This window comes from Mytilus galloprovincialis, chromosome 3 (genome assembly GCF_965363235.1).
Source record: "Mytilus galloprovincialis chromosome 3, xbMytGall1.hap1.1, whole genome shotgun sequence".
Taxonomy (NCBI): Eukaryota; Metazoa; Mollusca; class Bivalvia; order Mytilida; family Mytilidae; genus Mytilus; species Mytilus galloprovincialis.
This window is the reverse complement of record NC_134840.1, coordinates 10,760,298-10,772,113: the sequence shown is the minus strand read 5'-3', so window position 1 is coordinate 10,772,113 and position 11,816 is coordinate 10,760,298.

Below are 11,816 nucleotides of genomic sequence, written 5' to 3'. Positions count from 1 at the left end.
TATTTGGGTCATCCGGGTTACTAAGCATAAGAGAATCTGGTAACATCACGATCCTCTTCATCCAGCCCATAATAAGTAAGGCTTTTTCTATACCTGTCGAGACGGCGTATTTGTGCATTCTAAATCGGAGAAAAATTCCGGTTAAATAATTAAAGTTTGGCCAAAGATCCATCAAACAATCATTTAAGCTTAGATTAATAGGTGAAGGTTTGCAGCTACAGTCAAATACAATTCTGATTGGCGTGGTTGACGACTTTTTACGGAAATGATGGTGCGGTATGGAATGAACAATTGTTTTGGCTGACCGTTCATCAACTCTCTCGATAAATCTACGTTTTTCTTGTTCATTAATAATTTTTCCGTTTTTCTGTAAAAGTGTAAGTTTACGATTAAGACGCTTAATGACATTTTTTGTTCTCCGTTATTCAATACTTCTGTTGTCTAGTAAGGTGCGGTGTTCCTCCTTACAAGGTAACTTATCAACATATCTTTATGTTTCCATATGGTAACCTCTACCATTTGATTTATATACATCTTGGAATTGTCTGTTTTCAGATTTGTTGTCACTATTACTTATACTAGCAGCTTCAACTTCCATAAATTTCTCCATTATAAAAGTTCTACTCTTCAACTCTGTGACCTACTAATATGTTCATCATTGACGTAAGTGTGTGATCTGGATTTGCAGGTATTCAATTGATTGTGCCGGACAGAAGGTTACGGATTTCCGACTTGACGGTAGTAGGTCCTGTTCCTCATACTATTCTATCATCGACAATTGACCAGTAATAATCGAATTAGATATAATTCAATAGAGAATCTTCAACCATTGGGTCATGTGAGACCGGATGGTCTAATTTCAAGCCAAACAAATACTTTAAATTTGTTATATTACGTACATAAGTCTTCATTGGTACAGCTATTTCTGGTACAATCAAAACGTTGATAGGTAATTTGCCGTTGTCTGTGCCATCACTTGTGTCACAAAATCCTGACAAGTTTATGGTCTTCTGTCTGGTAATTGTCAAATCAAGCTCTGTAGCTTATTTTTCTGTGATGAGGGCATCTGTGCGCCCTTGTCAAATAATGTGTTTGTGTAAGTACATTGAATGCCCGAACTTACTTGCGCTACGACAGTTTTTAGTCTGTGTCTGTGAGTGAAGATCTGTACCCGTTTTCTTCGCGTTGTGTTGTGTTTACTGAATTGTGTTACTAGTAATATATTCATTAGTGTTACTCTGTTTTTCATCTTTTTAACCTCGTCGTTGCATAAACTAGTATGCTGCTTTATTTTACATTTCCTGCAACTTTTGTGTGATTTGCAATCAGCTATATTAGGGGTCAAAGACAGTTAAAACATAAACGATGCTGTTTAACAACAGAAATATTTGCTGTTTGATCAATTATCTTAGTGCAATTAACAGGAAAATGTGATTCGTTACAAAAGTACACATGATTTTACGTTTATTTGTGTTGATTTATTTTGTACGTACCTTTGCATTGGTGTGACATGCTGCTGTAGTGGTTTAAGTTTCCGTATGATCAGAGGAATTGCCTCTCTCCATAATGTTGAGTTCTTGAGATAGTATATGTAGTAGTTCATTTAATTGCCAACTATTTGATTCATGGTGTCTTGTAAGATTTATGCGTACGTCCCCGGTAACTTTTTCAATATGATAGGGACCAATAATGGGTCATATGTATTCTCTGTCTGACCAAGGGATTCTAAACCACGTACATATGTTTCAATTTTGTCGTAAAAAATAACGTAAGCTCTTGTATGAAGGTATGTAAAATTATGCATTCATGTACGTTTGCGTGATGTTGCGAACTTGTGGCATTGGTGTTTAGCGTTGATGTTTGTACTTAGATAAATTTTGCTATTGGCTGTATTTTTTTTCTAAATTAAATAAATAATCATCAGAGTTAACGATTTCTGTTTCGAAGGTTATTGGAATCAACAAGTTTTGTGCCGCTCTCCCCATTTTTCGTCGAATTTCTGGAATATTCCGGAGACGGCACTACTATGTCCTGCTAGTATCGATTTCAGCTGTAAATTCATCCTGGTCACTTGACACCAATATCGTTAAGAGGTTCACTTGACACCAATATCGTTAAGAGGTTACATCGGACAACTATATAGCTAACAATAACAAAAGTGAATAGAATGTATGTATATCTATTGTGACACTTACGTTACAATGATTAACAACAGCGAAAACTTGATCAATTACTCCTTAACATATTGTCTAAGTATCGGTACCCAATACGATTGTAATACGTAAGTAAGCGTAGCATTGAGTCCGAATTAAGTGAACGATCGTGTGCGTCTGTCACTATCAGTTTGGTAAGTAAATGATTCGCAGGTAATAAATACGGAAATTTGGTATTCTCTAAAATGATTTCGCTGTGAATCCTTCCATTGCATCTCAAAAAGCTACCGTCATCTATGAAGAGTCACAATTGTCTAGTGCTAGGATATTGCCTCGTGTTTTTATCTCAGATGTTTGGTATATCGGTATATTGGTAGTTAAATATGAACCACTGAACGTAAGCAGTTACTCAAATCACTTTCCTGAAAATTTCAATATTTCCAATTGTCTATAACGTTACTGATATCATAGTGATCAGTATGAACTTCATTGTTTAGAAATTCCTCGTCTTCGTTTTTTTCTGTAATTGTCAATACCGTTAACTAATTCTGTCTTTTTTTAAAGGACACTATCGATGTATTGATCGACGTCAATTCCTCGTGTTAAGAGATTGGTTGGGTTGCATTCTTTTTGGGCAATATCTCCATTAATGCTGATTTTGTAGATTTTGTTATTCCTCGCGCTCGATTCACAATAAATCGTTTAAACAGTTTCGATGATTTAACCAGTGCAATACTATACAGCTATCCGACCAGAAAGCCACGTTTTTACATTAGAAGGTCGATTTTACATGAAAAGCTAGTCTAGTTCCAATAACTGCGGCCATAAGTTCTAGTTGCGGTTATGTAAGGGTTTTCACTTGCGCTAATCTGCTTTTCGCAATCACTAACGTAATTTCGGTTCCGTTGTTCAGATAGTCAGTCGCAAAATACGTGTAGTTCAAGGTATACCTAAGATTAGATGAAACAAAGGAGAATACAAAATTCGATCAAGTAGAAGTCATTACAACACTAGGAAAACTTGTGCAATCACAAACATTGTTTTAGGACTTGAATGAACAAATTCTAAAGTTAACGGAACCGAAAGATGTGGTAAATTAGATTATTTCATTCAGATGAATTTTCGGTTAATATGATAATCTTGATTTGACACGTACGTAAGTTCATACAAATGTCCAAAATCCTGCAGTCCCGTCACATTGAATCAAATACTAAAGTACTAGAACGCACACTTTAAATCCAAAAACTATACCGTTTGTTTCAACGCAAAACATAGCAAACCTACACAACGCACTGTCGTTTGAAAACCAGTTTGCCCAAGCCATTCTCACAATCAACACGCAATAAAGTACATTTCCTGCAACTTTTAATCAGAGTAACGTACCAAAACTTACGCTTCCAACTTTCGAAGGCACGATTTCAGAATGGCAAACCTTCTGGGACTCATGTGAGTCGTCCGTACATCTTAACTAGTTACTTACAAATATACAAAAGTGTAACTGCTTGAAAGCTCATGAAGTAGAACACGAAGCACTAGATTTAGAAATTCCTTCGCCTATAAATCAGTAAACAAGCTTACGAAGTTATACGATCAAATTGGAGGTAGCGTCAAGGTCTAGAAACTTTGGGTAAGACACATGAAACATACGGCACACTACTTCTTCCCATTATTGTCAACAAATTACCCGTTGAAGTCAGAAAATATCTCGCGCGAGGACATAGAACAAAAACGTTGGTATAACGGACCTCCCTGAAAGCATATTAGACGATATCGTTATACCGGACACAGGATAAAAGAGTCGACATCCGAAATTGGTGAAATCTAAATCTTACAAGAATATTAAGACTAGACCTAGCGTTTACTGTCACGAAATACATCCACCAACTCATTGCAGTAAAACAGCCGACACATAATGCCGTATGAACAAATTTGCTATCTTTAACTACCTTGGTATACACAGACTAAACGAATGTAAATCTAAACGCACATTGTAATGAGAAACACCACACAAACTAATGTAATGCACGTTAAACCCACTATCTTCGAATTCGCCCAACGTTCAACTCGTGAATGACATTGATGATACGGAACATAATACTACTATTTTGTATTCTCAACGGACAGAATTGCAATCGAATGTACTTTTGAAAACTGCCGTGGCACAAGTAGGCTCAAATCAGTTCTTTATCGATACGGATAATTCTTTTTGACGAAGGAGGGCAAACATCTTTTGAAACGCAAAACTTAACTAAATTTACAGATAGCGGGAACATAAATAATATATTAATCGGCATTTGGAGGTGCAGAGAAAAACGTGAGACACATAGAAAAGTCAACAATCTATCTCAAAACCGATGTAGGACACGTATTGTCAATCAAAGCACTGATAGTACAGATGATCGGCATGCCTATACAGAATCACATACGTAATATTGATACACAGAACGGTTATTTGCGTGGTTTAAAGATAGCGCACACGGTGACAAAGCACGATTCATTCGAGATATCGTTGCTGGTAGGCGCATATCACTACGGGGACATTGTTAACGATTATATAGTCCGTGTAAACGATCCGACCGCCGTGAAATCCAATATCGGATAAATGCTATCGGTACTTACATACGGTAAGAAAACAAACACGTCGAAGACTAGTATGTGTAATGTTGATAAAAGGGATGATTTTTCATTTCCTATCGTTAATTATCCGTTTTTAGATGGTGACGTTCCCTTGTCACCATCTTACGGTGTTTATATATCTCAGCTTGTACGATTCGCTCGTGTATGTAACAATGTTTAGATTTTAACGAGAGAAATTTATGTATTACTGAAAAATTATTACACCAGGGTAATATATCGATATCACAAACTAGTCAAAACATTTACTAAATTTTATCATCGGTATAAAGACATCATTCGTAAATATAGCTCAACATGCAGACTTCTAACACGTTCAGGTATTTCACATCCAATTTTTTATGGAAATATTCTTTATAAAGCACAAAGGTGTCAGTATTCACCTCAGAAACTTACAAAACCTTTGAATAGACTTATTAAGAAGGGATATAATTACGATACTGTTGTCAAGTCATTAAAAATTGCATATTTTGGCGTTAATATTGAGTCACTGATAAGGTCCTTGCATCGGAACTAAACACATTTATTCTAAAAGCAGTTGTTGGCATGACACGGGTTATGTTCTTCTCATATATGTTATGATGGTATGATACTAAACCCCTAACGGGAAGGATTGTGCCTGATGTTCATAAAATTATGATGAAATCATAATCTTTCAGTCAGTTTAATTGAAGTCTGGAGCTGGCATGTCAGTTAACTGCTAGTAGTCTGTTGTTATTTATGTATTATTGTCATTTTGTTTATTTTCTTTGGTTACATCTTCTGACATCAGACTCGGACTTCTCTTGAACTGAATTTTAATGTGCGTATTGTTATGCGTTTACTTTTCTACATTGGTTAGAGGTATAGGGGGAGGGTTGAGATCTCACAAACATGTTAAACCCCACCGCATTTTTGCGCCTGTCCCAAGTCAGGAGCCACTGGCCTTTGTTAGTCTTGTATTATTTTAATTTTAGTTTCTTGTGTACAATTTGGAAATTAGTATGGCGTTCATTATCACTGGACTAGTATATATTTGTTTAGGGGCCAGCTGAAGGACGCCTCCGGGTGCGGGAATTTCTCGCTACATTGAAGACCTGTTGGTGACCCTCTGCTGTTGTTTTTTATTTGGTCGGGTTGTTGTATCTTTGACACATTCCCCATTTCCATTCTCAATTTTATCTAGTATCACACAAAGTTAAAGAATTCAATCTTGAGAGATTTTGGAATTTAGATTCAATAGGAATAAATAGTAGGGAGGTAGACGAAGACGACAATGCATATATTTAAGTCTATCAGGACAGATCAATTGAGTTCTGAGGAAACAAATATTCCGCTATGTTACCTTGAAAACGTGATGAATTGCCTATAAATTAAGCAGTCACGAACAGAACAACAGAAAACGTCCTTCAAAGACTTACTCAAAACTCAGATATGTTAAAGAAGTACGGGAACATTATACAAGAACAGGAACGAAGAGGATTCATAGAGAAGGTAGATGAAACAGATGAACTTAAGAAAAGTATCACTACATTCCTTATTATCCTGTACAAAAGGAATCAAGCACTATGCCTATCAAAATTGTTTACAACTGCATTTGTCGACATCGCATAATTCGCAAAGTTTGAATGACTGATTTGTATGTGGACAACATTCTGTTAAGTTTACAGAACGAGGGTGGGCTGACTATAAGGAAGGGAGATCAATGATGGAGGAAACTGGATTCTATCTACGATCCTGGACGTCAAACCGTGTGGATATACGTAAGTTAGCTAAAACGGAAAAAGTACTACTATATGCGGACAAAACACAAAAGTACTTGGTATGTTATGGAATAGCTGATTCGATGATCTGATGTACCAGAAATTAATACGGCCGCTTTGTGAAAAATTGTGCAAATCATGCTACAGGAATAAAATTTGGCATAGACTCAGCTCAGCTGTTACTCTTTTATTCAAGATAAGGAGGCATTTGAAAAAAATGTCTCACATCCGGTAAAAATCTTAAATGGCCGACATCATACTTAAATCATTCAAATATCAGAGGCTAGTGTAAGTGTGTGAAAAGCGGTTTTTATCATGCTGATATAATAATATTTGGAACAAACCTTTGTTATGTACTACTTTTGGATATTTTATATAGATTAGATGTCTTTTAAAACCCTACTTTCGGTAAAATCCGACATGGCGGACATTGTACTAAAATAAGCTTATTTTTAAAGGAGGGTATTGCTACTATCATTAAATTGTTCAGGAACCTTTCTTTGATGCTGCTAATGGATACAATACATAAGACATATGTCTTTAAAAGCATTACTTCCGGTTATAGTCAAACTGGCGGACATGAAACATCATTATTTTACTTTAATATTCAACTTAATTTCAAAATGTAAAGAAACTGGGTTTTTTTTGTGCTGGTCAGTTACCATTTGGTTTTGGCTTTAAGTTATCTTCTAAACCACCTATTGTATTCTATAGATAATGATTAAATACAAAGCTAACACTTCCGGTATATAAAACCAATTTGGAGTAAATTTCAAAGATGAGTCCTCAGTCCATATCTTCGAAATAGAGCTTTTATTTGGATAGATTGATGAAAATAAGATAAAATCACTGTAGTACTAAAACATCTTTAAAAGTACAGATCATTTATGGCCGCAAATATTCACAATCGGAAAGCTGATTTTCCTCATTTACTAAGACAGCGGCGGTATTGGTTTTTACATCAATAATGTACAAGCTCCTGATAAGGTGAAGAGGCCTCACAAAGAGTTGTCCAAAGGGGTTCCAATGTTTCATATTTTCCCCGCCATTATAAGCGTCTGGAATAGTAAGCATAGAAACCAAATCTCAAGCTTGTTACTCATCCACACCCGCCATGGTATATTGCACATTTTACATGATGAAAAACATTAGACCGAGTCGTTCAAATATCATCAATAAGTCTTTCCACTTTCAAAAACATGTTTTCTTGCTTCGTAAACCCTATCTGATAAGTTTCTTCGATCTTACTACAAAACCACGTATCGTTTTATCAATGGCATTATCAAATCCATATCTGGTGATGTTGGCTGATCAATCATCATTCTAAATCATTAAGTCACATCTTCAAACGCCATCCATGTCAACAACGAAGTTTCCTTTCAAGTAAACGTGCACTTGAAAGGTCACGGATAGATTATATCTAAGGCTTTTTCCACTTCCAAATACAAGCCAAAGTTCATCTGCCCCCATGTCACGGAATAATGACACAGCAATGACAGCAGCATCAGTATCGACTGTTCAAGTCATGAGTCAGTTAAGTCTGTGAATCACTGCATCAGACACATGTTTGTTTTTGTATATTGATTCTATAGTATAAGCCTATTCATTTTAACATGGGGCTAAACTTGAAACACCATCATGTGGTGAATAACACAAAACATCCTCAGCATTTGTTGCTACAACTAACTCTTCCTCAAAATCTATTGAGCAAGCGCCTGTGAATAAAAACTAAAAAGTTCTTTCTTAATGTCGTCATCTCTCAGAAAACTTTACCAATTTGAGATTTGTTTCGACTCTGGATTCGTCTTTGTATTCTCTTACCCCGAAGTGTATTTCTTTTTTCTTGTGGCAGCATTCAAACTACCGGTATTGTCTATATATGCATTCATCCACTGTTACAGTTTCAAGTTGTTTCATAACGAGTATGCTGATAGGGTATTATGCCCTTATCTTAAAAAGCATGAAATTATTATGATAAAGTCTTGGATGCATATGACAGTTGTAGCAACACATGTTCAGGATATTCTATCTTTACCGACGTGATGCGTTTCAAGTTAAACACCATATTAATACATATGTATTAAAAGGCTGACACTAGAATCATGCGGTGCATGTGTCTGATGCAGTGAAACACAAAATTAAACAAGTCATTATTCGAACAGTTGTTACTGATGATGCTGTCATTACTGTTTCGCTATTCCGTGACATAGGGGTAGACGAACTATGGATTGTGTTTAAGAGGAGGAAAAGCTTTGGATAAATATATATAAATGACCTTCCAAATGCACTCGCGATTAGGGATCACACACAAATATTGTGATCCATTTTCCGGTTGTGATACGGTTCTTTGTTTTCTTGAAAAGGGGGGAAAAGACTGTTTGGGAGACATTGATAGCATTTGAAGATGTGACTTTAACTTAAAGAATGATAATTGATCCGCCTAAATCACCGGTGTTTACTGTAAGATAGCAAAAAATAATCATATGGGGTTAGCATGGTTAACAAAGCAAGAAATATCTATTTACGCAAAAGGGTAGGTTAATTGAGGTTATCAACTTAGTCTAGTCTTTTCCAGCATGCAAAATGTACAATATACTAAGACACGTGTTTAGGGGACGAGCCTGAAATTGGCTCGTATGCTACCAAGTCCAGGCGCTAATGGATGACGACGGGACAAAGAGGATCACTTTTAAAAAACTCTTTCTGTGGGCTCATCATGTTGTCAGAAGCTTGCACATTGTGGAAGTAAGAAAGGTTGTCACGGTTGTTTTTATGAGGAAAATCAAGTCTCCCGTGCCCTGCGTCTTGTGCATGTGGTGGTAACTGGGAATTTACAAGTTTTTTTTCAATAGTGGTAATTTTTTTAAAAGGTTTAGTACTTAAGTGATTTTATTTTGATTAAATCAATCTATCCAAAGCTCTACATCGAACATATGGAGTGAGGACTCATCTTTGACATTTACGCCATATTGTTTTTTTTTTACCGGAAGTGTTAACTTTGTATTTAAATATTAATTACAGAATATGATAAGTGGTTTAGAGGATAAATTAAAGCCTAAAGTTGATGACCACCACAAAAAAAACCCACTTTCTTCACATTTTGAAAAAAAAAAAAATATCAAAATAAAAAAATGACATATTTATGTCCTCCATTTTGAATATTACCGGAAGAAAGGATTTTTAAGACATATATCTTATACATTGTATCCCTTGGAAGCATCAAAGAAATGTTACTGTACAATTTAATGATAGTAACAATACGTTAAAACACATTTCAATCCCTCTCCCTAAAAAATAAGCTTATTTTAGTCAATGTCCGCCATATTGGATTCTACCGAAAGTAGGGTTTTTAGAGACATTTTATCTATATAATATATCCAAAAGTATTACATAACAAAGGTTTGTACCAAATATTATTATAGCAGCATGCTGATAGATCCTTTTCACATACTGTGGATTCATTATTATTCGTGGGATACCAATTTCTCGTGGATTTCGTTGGTACAGGCAAACCACGAAATTTGATGTTCAACGAATGACAAATTTTACAAAGGCTTGTACTAGTATGCAGACTTCGGTAAAACCACGAAATCAAATATCCACGAATATGTAAGTTTCCCTGAATCCACGAAAATTGGTACCCACGAAAATAAATGAATCCACAGTACTAGCCTTCTATATTGGGCCGATTAAAGTATGATGTCCGCCATTTTTTATTTAACCGCCAGTGAGACATTTTTTTCAAATGCCTTCTTATCTGAAATAAAAGAGTAATATTTCAGGAAGGTCTATGCCAATGTTCATGCTTATATCAGGATGTGCACAACTCGTCTGAAATATACTTGTGGCCGCCGGACTAAATGTGATATTCCAATACTAGACATTGTAACAAAAAGTGAGATTTTGAAAATTCTTCGAAAAAATACGATCCACTTAGAATACTTAGCCCGGTCACAATACGAACAAAGAAGCTCATACAGGATCTATGGAAAAGTGGATTGAATTGGGATAAACACGTTTCGGAAAACTCTAAGGATTACTGTAGCAAGCGACTTTGAGAAAGCGACACACAACGTATTTCCGAGATATTATTTCTCCGGTAATTCTATTTCGGAATAGTCTGGTAACAGCGCTTCTGTCTTCTGTTCTCCGATCTGACTGATTTCATTTTTTCGAGATCCGGGTCACGGTATCATAAATAAAGATGATAGTTAAGGCAATATGTAATACAACAACTGTTCAGCCAGTACATTAAATATACATATTCGTATTCCAAGGCGAAGTCACTGACAGTACGACGTCGACAATGGACAAGTACAATAAATCGGACGTTATGCTCCCGCGATAGGTTAACCAATAATGGCTAACGTGGAGAATCTCTTAGTATGGCCAGTCAACAATAGTTAATTTTCATTTTTAACCCTCTTCTGAAAAATCTTACGGGTCTAAGGCATCAGTGCTTTTATCCATTTTAAAGGTAATAACTACCTTTGTCCCTGTTATCGTGGCCCTAGTGGAGAATCTTTTCGTTTTGCTAGTCGGCAACAGTTCAATAAACCCCTTTCCCTTTGCTGACTGACTCGTACGGGTCTAGGGCATAAGTGTTAAGGGTCATTTTAGAGTCAATATCAACTTCTACCTCTGGTATAATTGTCGATGTGGAGAATCTCTTAGCTTGGCCAGCCGGCAATAGTTCAGTTCTAATTTGTTGTAAACCGGTATCCCATTTCCCCACTTTTAACCCTCTACTTACTTACTCATACGGGTCTAGGGTATAAGTGCTATGGGTCATTTTAAAGTCAATAAGTACCTCTTCCTCTGGTATCATTGCCAACGGGGACAATATTTTCGTTTGGCCAGCCGGCAATAATTCATTTCGAATTTGTGATATACTTGGGTAACCCCTCCTTATCCTTTCCTGACTAACTCGTACGGGTATAGGGCATAAGTGCTATCGGCCATTTTAGAGGCAGTACCAACCTCTACCTCTGGTATAATGGTCGATGTTGAGAATCTTTTAGTTTGGCCAGCCGGCAATAGTTCAGTTCGAATTCGTTGTAAACCGGAATACCATATCCCCCCTTTTAACCCTCTACTGACAAACTCGTACGGGTCTAGGGTACAAGTGCTTGGAGCCATTTGTATGGCAATAAGTACCTCTTCCTCTGGTATCATTGCCCACGTGGAGAATTTCTTCATTTGGCCAGCCGGCAATAGTTCATTTTCGAATTTGTGATATACCAGGGTACCCCCTTATCCTTTCAAGACTAACTCGTACTGGTCTAGG